Raw genomic sequence first — 19466 nt, forward strand, 5'->3', positions numbered from 1 at the left:
AAGAAATGGTGCTACACACGTTGGCAACCATATAGAATACAAGTGTCCAAGTCAAATTTCAGAATTTGCACTAAGCCCCTCAAAACATCATAAATTGCAAAACAGACCCGGCCCTCATTTTAATTCAATTTCAATCCTAAATAATTTAAGAATATTATAATTTAAATCTAAACTCTAAAAATTCTCAAATTAAATATTCTCGGATTAAAATTAAATAATCGCGGATTAAATCAAATAATCCCGGGCCTTATAGGCTGTGACTTCTTCAAGTGTGAGTGTTTCCCTGCCATACTTCAAGGTGTCCCTTAGCTGATCAAACGCTTTTGGCAGTGAGTTCAGGAGAAAGATAGCTTGGTCTTCTTCATCAATATTCACCTCCATATTTTTGAGATCCGATAATGGTAGCGCTTATCGTGTCACGCCCAAATTACCCAACTCAAGCAGATAATCACTGAAAATGTAGTAGTGTGAGTATGGATCGTTCCCACGAGGAAAGGTAAATTCAATGTGTTCTAAATAAAATAAATGGGGGTTTTCAAGTTTGGATTAACTACTAAAAACTTTAAGCAATCAAAATTCACTAGCATGCAAAATTTAAATAAAAGACTAGAGAAATTCAATAAGAGACGAGACTTGGTATCGGTCGACTACACCCTTGATATTCATTTATTCAATCATCGATTCTCTAAAATAATTAATCTTATTAAATATTCGTCATTGAAAATTCAATTCCTGTCTCACCGTAATATTAGTTAATTAGAAAACAGCATTCTTAATTAACCCTTACCAATGGACCAACCCGATAACAACAATCTAGATTTAAATCCACGGTAGCATTCAAACTAGTAAAACTGACTAGACAACACAACACCAGCGGTTATATTTAGCCTATCCAATAATTGACCCTACGAGATAATAAATTCAACAGCAAAAATTATCACACGTAGTTGCTTCGCAAATTAGGTTATTCAAACAATTACGGATTTGAATTCTAATTTAGCTATCGCTTGCAATACAAAATCCTAAGATGGCCAATCCTAAAATCTCGCATACAAACATAAAATAAAACAGATCAAATATTGATACTTAATAAAAATTAAAACACTACAAATCAAATGTCATAAATGAAATATACCAAGGGTTCGTCTCCCTCAACCAAGTAAAAGAGTTTAGCCAACAATACTCATGAATTTTCTACAAAAAATCATGAGAGAAAATAAAAATAAGAAAAGAAAGATGAAAACCTAGCCGTCCACAGAGAGTTCTTCGCGTTCTCAGCATGTAGAATAGTCTGATAAAATCCCTAAAACCGACTTCAAAGTCTAATAAAAGTCTAGAGCCTTAATTAAAAGAGTTTCCAAAATTACAATTTTTTTCCGCAACAGACTCGCGCGCTCGATCCGGGAAAATTCTAGGATCGAGCGCGCACAAAATAGCAAACTTCTGCCTCAAAAATTCCTTGAGCTCGCTCGATCCGGGACTTCCACCCGATCGAGCGCACAACACTTGAGAATCCTACTGTCTTGAAAATTTCATGACCGCGCTCGATCTGGGTAAATTCCAGGATCGAGCGCATGCTTCCATGATGAAAAATCTTCTTCGCTGCTTTCTTTGGACGCATGGACACACTTCGATTTCTTTAATCAAAACAAGGTAATTCCTACACAATGAGTAAAAACTAAGTTAAGAAGCTCAATGCATGACATAAAGTAAAACTAGAATAAAACATGAATAATGACACAAAATGCATGCAAAACACTTAACAAAGAGACACTAAAAATGCAAACAAAACACTAATATCAAATACCCCCACACTTAAACCTTGCTCGCCCTCGAGAAATTTATGCAAAAACAAAATGAAACAGAACAAAAACATAAGAAAGGATGAATAACGCAAATCATAGCCTCAGAGAAAACCACTTTCATTTAAAAAAAATAATTTCATAGCGACTCTCAATCATCAATGATATACCTTCAGTCGAATGCGAACGTGTGAGTGTGTCATGTTACCCTAGTTACATGCAACTTTAAAAGAACAAAGTTTCAAGACTGTTCGCCGATCTATAACAATTCGGTGCAAGCCTCACCATCAAGAACTCTCCTTCCAACAATCCTTCAACACAGCACAACTTCCTTGAGAATAATTACGCACCTCCGGATTTTGCACCCGGTATTGCTTTAGCCCTAATAATTACTCGCAAACTTAGCTACAACTAAGACAGGATTAGAATTTCAATCCCCTCGTCTATAGCCCGGATGGAGCATCAACCCCATTTTATCCGCATACTTAGCCTTGAATTTGATTTTTTTTAGGATTAGGATTTCAATCCTTTTCAAGCCCGGATGGAGTTGTAAAATTTATTTATTTTTTTTCTAGGTGCGCCCAAGATCATTTATGTCATATCAAAGAAATCATCAAGATTCAAACACTATCAAGTTTCACAAACACCTATTGTCGTGCAATGGTCCAACAGACATCCACGATATCTAATACATCGCTACACTTCACTGGTTAAACATGCGTGCTTAAGAATATTCAACAAACAACCTACGGTTTCTCATATCCAATCAAGAGTTAAATTTTTTCAAAAATCCATTTTTCAACTATCTCATCATAGGCTAACAATTTCATCCTCAACTCATGCACACAAAACACTCATGAAACAATTTACTAACTATATGCAAGTACGCAACAAACACAATGCAAAACAAACAAAAAAACACTGAATGCACCCCCCCACACTTAAACGAAGCATTGCCCTCAATGCTCGAGAACTAAAATAAACAACTAACAACACAAAAGAAAATGAATGCAATGCAAAGAAATGAAAAGATAAAAAGAAAACTCCCCAGGTTTATGGATTGGCGTCCGCCCCGTCCTCATCATGCTCTGGCGGTGGCACTGGGTCGACCCATGGAAACTCAAAAGGTGGCGGGAAAGGAACAACTGGTGGGAGCGTGGTGGGATCAATCCCAAGTCTCTCGGAGATGCCACGAGTAATGTAATCTATCACCTGAAAATTTGCAGCTGTGGCCGCATTGAACATGTTCTGGTGCTGAGTGAAAGCGGCCATCTCTTGAACAGTAACTGCAGTAGTGCGGCATGGAGGTGGAATAGGACGCACCGGATCATGTACCGCCACAAATTGGTCATCCACCACAAAGATGCTCCGCCTGTAAGCTCGTTTGGCATCAACCGCTGCTTGATCAATGGGTCGCATTGGCTGCAACCATTCCTCATCTACTCTAGCTTGCACACCCGCTCGCAGGCATAACTGTGTAATGATCATGGGAAAGAATAGACCGGATGTCCTAGAAGTGACCGCTTGCCGTATCTGAGCATGAATAACTCGACCCACATTGACCGGAAGTCCGACATCGAGAGCGTATAGCAACACAGCACGGTCAATATGAACGACACTCTTGTGTGAGATTGGCATTAAACGGCGGCAAAGGAATGTGTACCAGGTGGCCGGATTCACAAAAAGATATTTCTCTTTGAAGCATTTGTAAGTAATCGGATCCGACCAAGCAGCCCCGGTGAAGCATAGTTGAGCAAGGATCTCGTAGGCATCCGGGTAAAGGGTAGCACTTTGGAAAATGCTGTCATCGACATCTGGTGTCTCTAGCATGGCGTTCAACTCAGAAGCTGCGTAGGAAATCAAAGTGCCCCGGACAAAGGCCTTGCCATCCATCCGCTCCGCAGCATTAGCATAGAATTCCCTAACAAGAGGGACAATGGCTGGAGCGGGTTGCTTACAGAACGTTCCCTACCCACGTGCCAAGACTTGAGCCGCTACTTCGTTTACAATCACATCGAGATCAAAACCCCTCTCAGTAATAGGGGAGCGATGGTTCTTAGCGTGGTCGTAGCGATCCCGGGCCGCTTGATTGACAAAACGGCCGGCAAGGTTGAAGGATGCGGTTGTAGCTCGTGTGCCTTGGCGAGAAGATTCGCCTCTCTCAGTAGTACGCTTTGGACCCATGATCACTCAAAAATTCGCAAGAATTGGTGGATGAGGCAATTCGTCGAACACCTTGTGGGCACCAACAATTCCGGCTTGTCTAGCAAAATATGGCCTTGGAGTAGTAGAGAGGAGAACAAAAATGAAGATTCCAAGCGATCCTGTAATAGATAGATAACCAATTGTGAAAAATTTGGAAATTTCAAAAATTTGGAGAAAATTGGTTCTAAGGGCCGAGGGGAATTTGAAAGGGGGAGTGGGGGAAAAGAGGGAGAAAACGCTCAGAAATAAAGCAACGTAAAGGGCGCGCTCGATCCTATAACTTTCCCGGATCGAGCGCGCCTGTTAAAATGTGCGGGTAGTGAGTTTAGAAATTCCGCGCGCTCGATATTACAACTTTCCCGGATCGAGCGCGCCTATTAAAATATGCGGGCAGTGGACTTACGATTTCGGTGCGCTCGATCCTAAAAAAAATCAGGATCGAGCGCGCCTGCTACTTCAGAAGTTATATTTTTTAATTTTCCAAAAATTTTCCGAAACCAAAAGTAAAAACAAAAATTCAACAAAAAAAAAAAAAATTAGAACGAAGCAAAAACAAAAAAAAAATAATTGCTGGGTTGCCTCCCAGTCAGCGCCTTTCTTTACGGTCGTTGGCTTGACTGAATGTTGCAGTTCCTCAGGGTGGTTTAAATCTGGTTCCTTTGTCCACCTTTACCCACTTCATAATTTTTCCAGTCAATGTTCCATGCTTTTTATGCTTCGACTTCTTGGCAATTCTTTTCGCTCGGTCAGGAGGATGTTTTGTCGCAGTCTTTGGTGCCTGCATATCAGAGATAAAATTTTCAGCAGTAGAAATTTCAGCAGGCATTGCAAGTATATTAACAACACTTTCACAAACAGGATTTTACAGGGCATCAAAAATATTAAATTTGGTAATTTTCCCATCGAATTCCATAGTGAGAGTACCGTTATCAACATCTATTACAGACTTAGAAGTTTTCAAGAATGGTCTTCCTAATAAAATAGGGCTATTCACTTCATTGTTTTTCATGTCAAGAATATAAAAATCAACCGGGAAGACCAATTCGCCAACTTGCACTAGGACATCTTCTAATAAACCCCGTGGAAAAATAGTAGATCGATCAGCCATTTGGATAACAATATCAGTTTCATTCAAAGGCCCAAGATTTAAGGAAGCATAAACAGAGTATGGCATGACATTAATCGACGCTCCTAAATCTAGCATGGCTGTATCAAGCTGAACATCTCCTATTTTACATGGAATCGAGAACATACCTGGATCCTTGCATTTTGTAGGTACCTTTCTTTGAATAACGGCAGAGATCTGTTCTCCCAATTCAACTTTCTTACAACCCTTCAATTTTTGTTCTCTTTTTGCAGTACATAATTCTTTCAAAAATTTAGCATAGCGAGGTACTTGCTTAATAGCATCTAACAGTGGAATGTTTACCTCGCATCTACGAAAAGTTTCATAAAGCTCCTTAATCCCCTCATTTTTCCTAGAGTCCTTTAAAGCTAAGGGAAAAGGGGCTACAGGTTTATACTCAGAAAAAGGAGGGAACTTACCTCTCGGTGCTTCTTTAGGAATGGGCTCATTCTCCTCCACCTTAGCTTCTTTGTCCCCTTCAATCTCTGCCGGTTCTTTGACCAATCCATCTTGAATCTGCATCTCCTTTCCACTCCTCAAAGTAATAGCACTCACGTTCTCCTTCGGATTCACCACTGTTTGTGAAGGTAAACGGCTGGAATTTTGTGCTTCCAACTTTCTAATTGCTGCAGCGAGCTGGCCCATTTGGGTATTTAAGTTTTGGATGCTCGTCCGGGTGTCCTGTTGAAAAGCCAAAGTATTAGTGGCAAGATTCTAAACTATGTTTTCAAGAGACTCACCTGGCGTAGGAATCTGAGGGCGCTGTGGTGGATGGTACGGTTGCCTATAAGATTGATTGTGCTGTGGTGCTTGAGGTCCAGGTGGATTCTCTTGTGGATTTCCGTATCTGAGGTTCAGATGATCCCTCCAACCTGGATTGTACGTGTTGGAGTAAGGATCATACTTCTGTTGAGGTGGTCCTGGAAATCCTCCAGCTGCATTGACTTGTTCTGCATATCCCTCTTGAAGAGTGGGACACATGTCAGTTGCATGTCCCACTTGAGTACAAATTCCACATACCTTAGCAATTTGTCCATTCCCTACAGCGATATGACGCACAAGAGACGTCAGTTCGCTCAGTTGTTGTTCAAGGGAAGAAACGTTTACCTCGTTACTTTTTCTGGGCGCAGGATCACTTCTGTTGGTGCCAAATTGCTGAGAATTAACAGCCATATTCTCTATTAAATTTCTTGCTTGCACCGGAGTTTTGTCCACAAAAACTCCTCCACTAGCCACATCCAGCATACTCCTGTCATGGGACAACAATCCTTCATAACAGTATTGAATTAGTAAATTTTCACTTATCTGGTACTGCGGACAGCTGGCGCAAAGTTTCTTGAAGCGTTCCCAATACTCGTGCAGTGACTCTCCCATCTGCTGTTTGCACCCATAAATTTCTTTCCGGATGTTTGCTGCTCTAGAAGCTGGAAAGTACTTCTCTAAAAATATCCTCTTCATCTCAGTCCAGGTGGTGATGGATCCAGAAGGTAGGTAGTACAGCCAATCCTTAGCAGAACTTTTTAAAGAGAAAGGAAAGGCTCTGAGCTGAATCTGCTCCTCTGTCACTCCATGCGGTTTCATGCTTGAACACACCACGTGGAATTCCATCAGATGCTTGTGCGGATCCTCACCTGCAAGACCATGAAAAGCAGGCAGTAAGTGTATCAGTCCAGATTTCAATTCAAAATTAGCATTATTTTCTAAATTTGGAAAAGTAATGCATAAGAGCTGTTGATTTGGATCAGGAGTGCCCAATTGTCTCAAACTCAGATTGGCGTTAGCAGCCATCTCTTCTTTTGGGAATGCAGCTCGAGCAGCTTCCTCTTGTTGTTTCCTACTAAATTCTCTCCTCTGCGTATGCAAGGTCCTTTCTATTTCCGAATCGTAGAGAAAATTTTCTTCAGCAGAGTCACCTGAAAGCATGAACAAACCAGAGTAGCACTACGAGGAATAAAAAAAATAAAAAATTAAAATTAAAAATAAAATAAGAAGAACACAATAAATTAACACCGTTCCCCGGCAACGACGCCAAAATTTGGTAGCGCTTATCGCGTACGCCCAAATTACCCAACTCAAGCAGATAATCACTGAAAATGTAGTAGTGTGAGTAGGGATCGTTCCCACGAGGAAATATAAATTCAATGTGTTCTAAATAAAATAAATGGGGGTTTTCAAGTTTGGATTAACTACTAAAAACTTTAAGCAATCAAAATTCACTAGCATGCAAAATTTAAATAAAAGACTGGAGAAATTCAATAAGAGACGAGACTTGGTATCGGTCGACTATACCCTTGATATTCATTCATTCAATCATCGATTCTCTAAAATAATTAATCTTATTAAATATTCGTCATTGAAAATTCAATTCATGTCTCACCGTAGTATTAGTTAATTATAAAACAACATTCTTAATTAACCCTTACCAATGGACCAACCCGATAACAGCAATCTAGATTTAAATCCACGGTAGCATTCAAACTAGTAAAACTGACAAAACTAGACAACACAACACCAGCGGTTATATTTAGCCTATCCAATAATTGACCCTACGAGATAATAAATTCAACAGCAGAAATTATCACACGTAGTTGCTTCGCAAATTAGGTTATTCAAACAATTACGGATTTGAATTCTAATTTAGCTATCGCTTGCAATACAAAATCCTAAGATGGCCAATCCTAAAATCTCGCATACAAACATAAAATAAAATAGATCAAATATTGATACTTAATAAAAATTAAAACACTAAAAATCAAATCTCAAAAATGAAATATACCAAGGGTTCGTCTTCCTCAACCAAGTAAAAGAGTTTAGCCAACAATACTCATGAATTTTCTACAAAAAATCATGAGAGAAAATAAAAATAAGAAAAGAAAGATGAAAACCTAGCCGTCCACAGAGAGTTCTTCACGTTCTCAGCGTGTAGAATAGTCTGATAAAATCCCTAAAACCGACTTCAAAGTCTAATAAAAATCTAGAGCCTTAATTAAAAGAGTTTCCAAAATTACAATTTTTTTCCGCAACAGACTCGCGCGCTCGATTTGGGAAAATGCTAGGATCGAGCGCGCACAAAATAGCAAACTTCTGCCTCGAAAATTCCTTGAGCTCGCTCGATCCGGGACTTCCACCCGATCGAGCGCACAACACTTGAGAATCCTACTGTCTTGAAAATTTCATGACCACGCTCGATCTGGGTAAATTCCAAGATCGAGCGCATGCTTCCATGATGAAAAATCTGCTTTGCTGCTTTCTTTGGACGCATGGACGCACTTCGATTTCTTTAATCAAAACAAGGTAATTCCTACACAATGAGTAAAAACTAAGTTAAGAAGCTCAATGCATGACATAAAGTAAAACTAGAATAAAACATGAATAATGACACAAAATGCATGCAAAACACTTAACAAAGCGACACTAAAAATGCAAACAAAACACTACTATCAGATAACAACTTAGTGAACTCATTAATATTCTCATCAATTGACTTGTTTTCATCCATCTTATAGCTGTAGAATTTCTGCTTCAAATATATCCTGTTAGGAAATGCTTTTGTCATGTATAATTGATCCAATTTGAGCCACATATCAGCAGCAGATTTTTCCCTTACCACCTCCCTAAGAATCTGATCACTAAGGCTAAGAACAATCGTGTTTCTAGCCTTCTTCAATATCTCAGACTTGTTCTCTTTTGTATCCAGAATCTTGGATTCTCCTAACAGTGCTTCATCTAGTCCTAGATTTCCTAGATGCGCAATCATCTTCTCCCTCCATAAGTTGAAGTCATTTTTTCCATCGAATTTCTCCACCTCATATCTTGATGTGGACATCGCTAGAGAATGTCCCTGGCCAGTAGACATACTTCAACGAAGATTCACAACACAAAAGAGAAAAGATAATCTAAAAAATCAATAGCTGGGAAGAAGCAAAACACCCACGCAGAATCTTTCGCCCCAAGATCTTAACCTTGAGGCTTTGATACCACTTGTTGGAACAACGGAACCCGAATATCTCACATTGGTATGATATTGTCCACTTTGGGTCTAACCCTCATGGTTTTGCTTTTGGAACCACCCAAAAGGCCTCATACCAAAATGGAGATACCATTTCATTTATTAACCCATGATCATTTCCTTGATCTACCAATGTGGGACTTTGGTTGATATCCCAACAATCCTCCCCTCAAACGAAGTCACACCATTATTAACATGGTACGGGCCTCCCAATCCATCCTCCAATCGAGGCTACTCCACTTCACTGCGTTGAGGCACATGCCTTACATGAATTCCTGGGAGCATCACCCCTCGAGAGCTTAACACGGATCTTACCGGAAGCCTCACCTCCTTTGTTTAATTCTGAGGATTCCATCCACATTGGCTCGATCAGACCATGACTCTGATACCACTTGTTGAATATCAGAGCACAAGATATATCCAATATATATATCACACGCTTCACTGATGAACAAGCAACAAGCTTAATTATGAGAACAAAAACAGGAACAATAAGAATAACACAAGAAATACTTGGTTCAGATTGAGATCAATCCTACATCCAAGGTTCTGGGTTTTCACCCAAATGAATTCACTAATAATAAATCAAAAGATCTCGTCCTATACAACCCCAAAGATCGTATATCATGAGCTATAACAGAGACTCATATAATTACACTCAAAAACAAAGAAAATAGGGACAATCGATATTCCAGATCCTCTAGGATGCACTTCAACTCTCAATCTCCAGATGACAAAAGGTTTCCCTTGCTCTTCTTTGATCGAGTAATATAGATGAATTTGTAAACCAACAGGGCTAGCTCTCCCTCTCTCTTATCTGATCCTCCTTAGATTTAGTTAGTTGCCCTTAATTTTGTTAGAAGCTAACTTAACCGCAAAAAACTAACTGAGAGCTAATCCTAGCCATTGGATCAAGATTTAATCCCAAAACTCATCTTGACCATTCATTTACAACTAATTGCATAGTCAACATAAAGTCTGCACACATATAAATAGAGACCACAACATACAGAAGAACAAACCATCTTACAAGAACTCACACCACTTACAATTTAGCAAAGAACAACTGAACACTTTCACTTGTTACATACATACAAGAAGAGTTCAACCCTTACAATAGAAGATCATTTACAGAAGCCGAAGAACACTAGCACACGCATCAAGATATATCAGATCTCTTAGGATCACTTTGTTCTATGTGTTGAGTTATACAAACTCTGTAAACTAATCAGTTGAGTGAACTGACCAAAACACTCTTGTAATATTAGTCGAGAACTGATTTGTTTAGTCTAGGAGTCTCAGTTATAGACAGTAGAGTAAGTCCTATCTAAAGTGAGGTGTTGCAAAAGTTATAATACTCAAAGTATTCTTGTAGTACTTTCTAAGTCTCCGAACATCCAGAAACAATCTACTGTGTTATTTAATGTTTTATACATTCACAAACAAGTAGAATCAACTGATGCATTCCAATCTCCTAGTTGACCACTTTCCGCACAAGTATACATGTTGGTCGACTTTGAAGATCCAGAAGAAAGGAGAGTTCAGTGGCTCGCACTACTGAACTCAAGAGCAGCAAGGAGCTATTGCATCTACAAATTAGTATCAAAGCAGTAGTAACTCACTAATTTGTACCCAGCAGCAGTAGAAATTCCATCCTGACAAGAGGTAGCAGAGCGAGGATCCCTTTCTCATTCCTGAACAACGCATCAGAACCAGAAGACACGTTATGAATGAACAACCCATTCAGCACCTCTGACAGCTGTACCTTTCAAGAAAATTACTGCCTTACTATTAAGAAAGTTTAACAGAACTTTGATCCAGATAGAATAAAGCAGATGCTAAACCAAAAATAACCACAAATAACTGAATTTGTTCACCAGCCAGTCTAGAAGCAGACAATATCAGAACAGTAGTAACTCACTACTTTGTACCCAGCAACAGTAGCAATTTGATCCTGACAAGTGGTATCAGAGCGAGGATCCCTTTCTCATTCTTGAACAACGCATCAGAACCAGAAGAAATGTTATGAATGAACAACCCATTCAGCACCTCTGACAGCTGTACCTTTCAAGAAAATTACTGCCTTACTGTAAATAAAGTTTAATAGAACTTTGATCCATATAGAAGAAAGCAGATGCTGAACCAAAAATAACCACAAATAAGTGAAGTTGTTCACCAGCCAGTCTAGAAGCAGATTCAATGTGAATATCAACGAGTGTCTCGACAGGACTGGAAAACAGCATCACGACTAAGCTTTCTCATTTGCATTTTATTTTATAGAAGTAGATAATACAAACATAATAGGGAATGTAAATAGATTCCACTTTTGACTTCTAGCAACACATATCTCCTTTAGGATAGACATTTTCCACGAATCTATCTAGCCATCCAAATCTACTGATGGACTCTCTAGGATCACTGGATCAGTAGAAATTTTTCATAAAACCTTGTATCTCTTGATAAGTGAAAGAAGGTGGATGCCCTTAGAATTGAAAACTTCTTCAGCGTAGTTGCACCCAGTAGCCGCTTGTACTTCTCGTACTTGTGATGCCTCTCCTTAGGATAGATGACCAAACAATTTTGGAAAACTGGATATTTACCTCCAACAAATTTACACTCAGTGAAACTTCTCTCTTAACATATTTTTTACGCATAAACATATCCATGATTAGTTATGCTGCATACAAACCTCTATTTCCTTTATAGATATCAATGTAATTGATATGACTGTTGGCATGCTCACTGTGAGACTCCGTTTTCTAATCGCCTAATAAAAATTAATCCTATCGATAATCATAAAAATGTCCAAGAGATAAAGCAATTTTTTTTGAATAGTGCTCCGCTCGATCGGTAAGATCTTACCGATCAAGCGAGCGAGAAGTTGAAACTCACTGCCCGAAGAAAAACCATCGCCGCTCGATCGGTAGGATTCAACCGATCGAGAGGGCAAGAAATTTTAGAAACAGAAACTCAGCAAATGCTCTCCACTCGATCGGTAAGATCTCACCGATCGAGCGGTGACAGTCCTGAAGCAAAAACTCAGCAGAAAAACTTGTCCAAACTCAAACTAAATCATGCATAACCCATTACAAAATTCATCCAAACATCATACAAGCTTCAATACGAGATAGCCTAAGGTTATACAATCTAAAACTATTAGGACAAGCTTCAATATAGCTTATATAATACAAAGCATAAAGAGTACGGAACAAATCTAAGTTCGATGATAGGATTCGATCGACTAATCAAAAATAATAAAAGTTCAAAAGACACAACCCTACGACACGGTGTCTCACTTCTATCATTCACACCCCGTGCTAACCCAGACGACTTGGTCCGGCTCCTGATCCTCCTGTTTTCAATTACACATACAAACAAAAACAACAGCCGGATAACCCGGTTAGAAATATAATTTCCAAGTAAAAGAGACAGACATACAATAACAATTAAACATCTCATATTGAAATGTAACAATCATCAATAATTCAAAATGAGAATGGATGTATGCATGAATTCAAAACTCGGGATTATCAAATCAGATAATAGAAAGATCAATCGATACTCGGTTGGAATCTCGGGGTCAAGTCATCAAGAACAACCCACCGACTCTCCCATTCGGGGTGGATGTCGCTCAACTCAATCCCCTAGACTTCAGTGCAACTATACGAAGTATTCTAGCACTTGGAAAAACTCAAAATCTAAGGCCACTTCAATACAGCTCCCTAAATCGTCTAATTTCAAAACGAATCGAACATTCGGCTCAATATGAATGCAAATGTAAACAAAATAAATCAATTAAGTTCACACCAACAAATTAACATGCAGTATGTGATTTTCGGGACTCGAGAATCAATCGAACTTGAGTATTCAACCCCATTCTATTCAATGTCGTCTTTTACCTTTCCAAGTTCGTCGGTGATTCAAATCTGAAAATGACAACGAACTCAATCAATATCGAATCAAATCAAAACAAACCATTACAAGAAGTTCAATACTATACCATCTTCAACTCTCGAATCGGTTCAAACTCCCAAGTTTGTTCCAAACCCGAATCTTTCAACCAAACTCTGAAAATATGAAATACGGATTCGATATCAAATTACTAACTCAAACAAACCTGGAAGTCAAACCGAATAATATAACCGATAATCCAAAACTCGATTTCGACGGCATAACGGCTATAAACTGTCAAACCAAAAATCTCAAACCAATTATCATCATCAATACAACTCAAACCCATCTTCCAAATCCAACAAACAACCAAATCCACCATAATTCCAAAACCCATTTTCGAAAATATGCTCCAAAAAATCATATAAAATCCAAACTTCGTTCTTTTTTCGAATCGACTTCGAATACACAGTCTATGCTAGCTTAAGAACGACATACTCGAAAATCATCAAATTCTGACAACCCAAAAAAAATCAAAGTTCATAGATCGCAGCAAAAACTTATGGCAAAATGACGTCCTCGTTGCGGTGATCGCTAATCTGCCTTCAAAATTAAATTCCAACGGTCGGATTGAGCTCGGATGGAAATCTCAAGGCTTGGAAAAGCTTGGTCTCGGCTTCAATGGAGGGAAGATCACGTGAGGGAGAGAGAGAGGATGAAGATGGAGAAGTCAACTTGCTAGATAATATATAAAATTCAAGTTTAGCACTTTAGTCCCTCGATTCACCAAAGTTTGCAAAATGACCCCTAAGAAATATCAAAACGACCCTCAACATTCTGAAAACTCTGATTATCTCAATTAAACTCAATTAGAATAAAATCGGGGCATTACAATTCTCCCTCTCTAAGAATCAATTTCATCCTCGAAATCACGAATCACAAAAGCTAAGATAACGAAATCATCAGAACTGAAAATAACTCACATCAATCGAATAACTCTGGAAATCGCTGCCTCATATCAGATTCGGTCTCCCAAGTTGCTTCTTCAAATCCTTGACGACTCTACTGAATCTTCACTAACGAAATCGACTTGTTCCTGAGCTGCTTTTCCTTCCTATCAAGGATCTGAATCGGTCTCTCGAAATAGCTCAGAGTCTCATCGAGTTCTGCCTCGTCTGGTTGAAGAACATGGGACGGATCCGGATGATATTTCCGCAACATCGAAACGTGAAACACATCGTGGATGCCTGAAAGAGACGGAGGAAGAGAAATCCTATAGGCAAGATCTCCTATCTTTTCCAAAATCTCATACGGACCAATGAATCTTGGCGAAAACTTCCCTCTCTTCCCGAATCTGACAGTGCCTCTAAACGAAGAAATCTTCAAAAACACTCGGTCTCCTTGATGAAAACACTATGGTCTGCGTCTGATATTAGCGTACTTGGCCTATATGTCTTGGGCTGTCTTCATTCTGATTCGAATCAACTTCACCTGCTCTGCCATATCGCGAATCATATCTGGACCCAACTCAGGTGATTCTAAAATCTCATCTCAAAACAACAGAGATCTACACTTCTTCCAGTACAACGCTTCAAAAGGTGCCATACCAATACTCGCTTGGAAGCTGTTATTGTACGAAAACTCCACTAGAGAAAAAGAATCCTGCCAACCTGAGCCAAAATCAAGCACTACTGCTCGAAGCATATCCTCCAAAGTCTGGATAGTACGCTCGGACTGACCGTCGGTCTGAGGGTGATACGCTGTGCTCAAGTGAAAACGAGTACCCAATGCCTCCTATAAGATGTGCCAAAAATGAGAAGTGAATCTCGGGTCTCTGTCTGATACTATCGACTTTGGCACGCCGTGCAATCTCACTACCTCTCTGACTTATAACTCGGACATCTGATCATGACGGTATGTCATTTGGTATGGAATGAAACAAGCAGATTTTGTTAGACGGTCAATCACTACCAAAATCGCATCACAACCTTTGACTGAACGCGGTAGCTTCATGACGAAATCCATAGAGATGTGATCCAACTTCCATTCCGAAACAGGAAAACTGTGCAATAAGCCACCTGGTTTCTTCCTCTCGGCTTTCACCTATTGACAATTTAGACAACGGACACAAACCTCGTGACGTCTCCCTTCAACTGCTTCCACCAGAACTGAGTCTTCAGGTCATCATACATCTTCCGGCCTCCGGGATGAACACTGAACCGACTGAAATGCGCCTCTTGAAGAATACACTGTCTCAATTCAGAAACATCGGGCACCACAATACGGTTATTCACAAATAAAACATCATCCCTGACCTGAAACTCTTACTGGTGACCTGATCTGACCCTCTCTATCAAACTCTGACGGCTCGGATTAGATCTTTATGCCTCTCTGATCAACTGAAACAACTCTGGTTTGGCCTGTATCACAAAAACTCTGATGGATCTCCTATCGGTCTCAAACTCAAAACCAAAGGTACAACAGTCTTCAATCAACTGAGAGACACAAATCGTAGCGAGAGATAAGGAACAAAGCTTCCGACTAAGGGCGCCTAAAGCTGCATTCGACTTTCCAGGATAATATTTGATCTCACAGTCGAAGTACTTAAGCAAATCCATCCATCTCCTCTGTCTCATGTTCAGCTCAGACTGGGAAAACAAGTATTTTAGGCTCTTGTGGTCAGAAAATATTTCAAAAGACTCACCATAAAGGTAATGACGCTAGGTCTTCAAAGCAAAAACGATCGCAGCAAGCTCAATATCATGGATTGTGAAAGAGTGGGTGCCCGGTGAGCCAACTTGTGGCTAAGGGCTTTGATGACTCTTTGTATAAACAATCTTTTGTTTAATATAATTTACACTTTTATAATGGCAATGACTTTATCTTTTTTCATATTGTTATATTGTGATATACTATTGTTGTTTTGATAAAGACCTTGAATATACTATAGTGTATGTAAGATGTGGTAGTACATGGGGATGACTATCATGAAACACATCTTATAGTCACTGTATATTCTAAACAGTTCCTAGTCGATTGAGCCGTCCGTTAATAAGGATAAGGATCGCTCGAGATTGAGACTAGCATTTGCGATGCCGAGTACCATGTTTCATTGGTATGGAACATAGAGATGTTCAAAGCATGCAAATGGATATTCATACGATGAATGATCGAACTACCCTATCCGGACTTTCCAAGTGGTTATCACTTATCGAGTGGATAAAGTCCGCGGTTTTTGTTGTACACCATTAGTCCTTACTACTTGAAACATCACTGAGACTCTATATGCAAGTTCTGTGCTTTGAATCGTTTACTGACTCTATTGGGGTCATCAGGTGTCGGGATTGGGTACAGTTACGACACATATAGGAGTCGATGCTTTGTTGTCAAGGATTCACCACATACTTGCGAGTGTGGATATCCTATGCAATCTGAGGAGATATTAGTGTGACGAATCTCTGGCCAGAGTACATGATGTGTTTTAAGAAATGGTTTCTTAGTAGCACATGCGATGTCACTATTTGATCTTCAAGATGTATTGCATAGTTATCGAATCTCGAACGACTCTCGATTTACCAATGGTTGTTGATTCGATCGGGATATATGGATGAAGGGACCGTACTGTACGCTAACCAAAATCTATTGGTTGTGGTAGGAACTATCAGTGATACCTAGGGAATCATGGGGCGATGTTGCTAGGCGCTCTTACCATGATTCGATGGGCAAGTCGGAAATTGTTCTTCCGAGTCACAAGGAGTTGTGAGCCCACGGCTAGCTGTATCCCTGAACCATTGAGGGTCACACAAGTAATGAATTTTTAATCCCCGTTGAGATAGTTAAATTTAAAGAGTTAAATTTAATGAACAAAGAAGTGGGACTTCTTATTTAAGAGTAGAGGGAGTAAGATTTCCTAAAATGACATAGGGATGGGCATTTTTGGAAATCACTGAATTCGGATTCAGAAAATTTATCTTTACTTTAAAAGATGCAGAAATGGTTTCTGTGCACATTGGTGAAATTGGTTTATCAATCTGATTCACGATGAATTTTATATTAATTTCTGAACATGCGGGCTTTGCTTGTCAGGCTTGAACTTATGACTAATGGGCCCTAAGCTGTTAGCAGCCCACATTATAAATAAGTTATTGCAGTACAGAAATTATACAACAGAGGTCACAATTTTTGAAAACCCTAGCTGTTTTCTCTCTAGTGGCCGCCGCCCCTCCCCTCTCTCTGACAGAAAATCCAGCCTGTGAATTTTGAATTTGCAGTCTGGTTTAACGGATCAAATTCGTTAATTCTCTTCGTAGAAACTTCTGATAGATTTTCTAGTGCAATCTATCAGAGGGATTAAACTTCTGTTCGTGGACCTGATTGAAGAATTGTTCGTCCATCAGTTCCTGGGATATACAACAAGAGCAGAGTTATCTGTTGGTGTCCATAATCTCGTTTCGAGATTTCAAGGTAAAAATTTAATTGTTATTTAATTTTTACACGCACAATTTAATCGTAAAGTTTTGATACCCATGATATGGAATCGTTCCATATAAAATTTTTAAACTTCCGCTGCACCGGGTATCAATTCTGATTGATCTGATCACCGTTTTCCAACAGTGGTATCAGAGCCAGGTTGCTCAGATCAAGCGATTACATTAATTGATTGTACAAAAAAAAATTTTAAGCCTCGGTTTTTGAAACAAAATAAATTTTTTAAAATAAAATTTTTTTCGGGCAAAACACGGGCAGCGAGGGTCGCTGCCCATGGGCGGCGATGTGATTCTGCCCAGGGCAGCGATCGTCGCTGCCCTAGGGGCAGCGACGGGCTGCCCGGCCCGAGCCCCTTTGGGGCGCGGGCAGCCCGGGAGCGTCCCGGGCGGCCCAGGAGCGTCCCGGGCGGCCCGGGAAAAATTAATTTTTTTATTTTAAATTAAAATTTTAATATGTTAAAATTCTATTTTTGGTCCGATCGAAAATTGTTTTGATTGGTCCACGAGGCGTCGGATCGAATTGTTCGAGTCCGAAAATTTTAAAATTGATTTTTGGATAAATTTGAATTTTTGGAAAATTTATAGATTTTATCCGTTAAATCAGATTTTATGAAATTAATTATTTTTGGTACAATTGATGATAAGATATGATCTTATGGAAATATTGAGTAAAATATGATTTTATGTATAAAATTGGATTTTATATGTAAAATATGATTTTATTTGATAAAAAGATAAAATATGATTTTGTATGTAAAATAAGATTTTATATATGGAATATGATTTTATCCTTTTAATTTAAATTGCCATTGCATGTTATCCAATAAATTAATTTTGAATTAAATATTATTGGATAAGGATGATCGATTGCCATGACCAATTTTGTAGGTGTATGTTAGGAATTTACATTTGTTTTTATTGTTGTTGGATTTATTAATGGGCCTGGTTTATGGCCAAATATGAATTGTCATATGTAATAAAAGTGGGCCTGGTTTATGGCCCGTTCCCACCCCTTAAAATGTATCCCCTACTTGTCATAGTTATTTATTGTAAATACATTAGACTTAGTGGGAGATGAAGATTTGAAGATGGAGGTGGGCCCAGCAGACAATAAAGACAGAAGAAATGTAAATTGGAAGCTCAATGTAATAGGATTGCATTGCATACCTGCATATTACCTAGGATTGGACTTAGACTCGTGATTGGCAACCACGGGTCGATTAGAAATGGAATCGATCATCCTATATAATATATGATATTATCGTTGTATGCATGTTTTAGACTAAATTATATGAATCCCGCAAGCATACAAATTTTAAATGATGAGACAAATTTTCAAAATTAAAATCTCTCATTTTAAATATGATTTAAAATTGATATCAAGATAAATAAAGGAAATTTAAATATTGTTTAAATGTTCCTACCTTCCATCAACGGTCAATGTATGAGATGCTACCCGCGGATACGGTCCGGCTCATATTATTGGGGGGGCCCGTTCGTCGGAAAGCTGTACATTGGATCGACACATGTTGTAAGTTGGGTGGAACTCCCATGGGATCGGCTCATATTAATGTGGGATCCACATGGCGACCGTCCATCACAACTTAATATTGATGGGTCATCTTGACATGTCACAATAAACGGCGTCATATTATTGGGCCCTTATTGGACATGATGTTGGAGAACGACGATCAGATCAATCAGAATTGATACCCGGTGCAGCGGAAGTTTAAAAATTTTATATGGAACGATTCCTTAATGGGTATCAAAACTTAACGATTAAATTGTGTGTGTAAAAATTAAATAACAATTATAAATTTTTACCTCCAATCTCGAAGCGAGATTATGGACACCAACAGATTACTCTGCTCTTGTTGTATCTCCCAGGAACTGATGGACGAACTGTTCTTCAATCTGGTCCACGAACAGAGATTTAATCCCTCTGA

Source organism: Henckelia pumila, chromosome 1, assembly GCF_033568475.1.
Source record: "Henckelia pumila isolate YLH828 chromosome 1, ASM3356847v2, whole genome shotgun sequence".
Taxonomy (NCBI): domain Eukaryota; kingdom Viridiplantae; phylum Streptophyta; class Magnoliopsida; order Lamiales; family Gesneriaceae; genus Henckelia; species Henckelia pumila.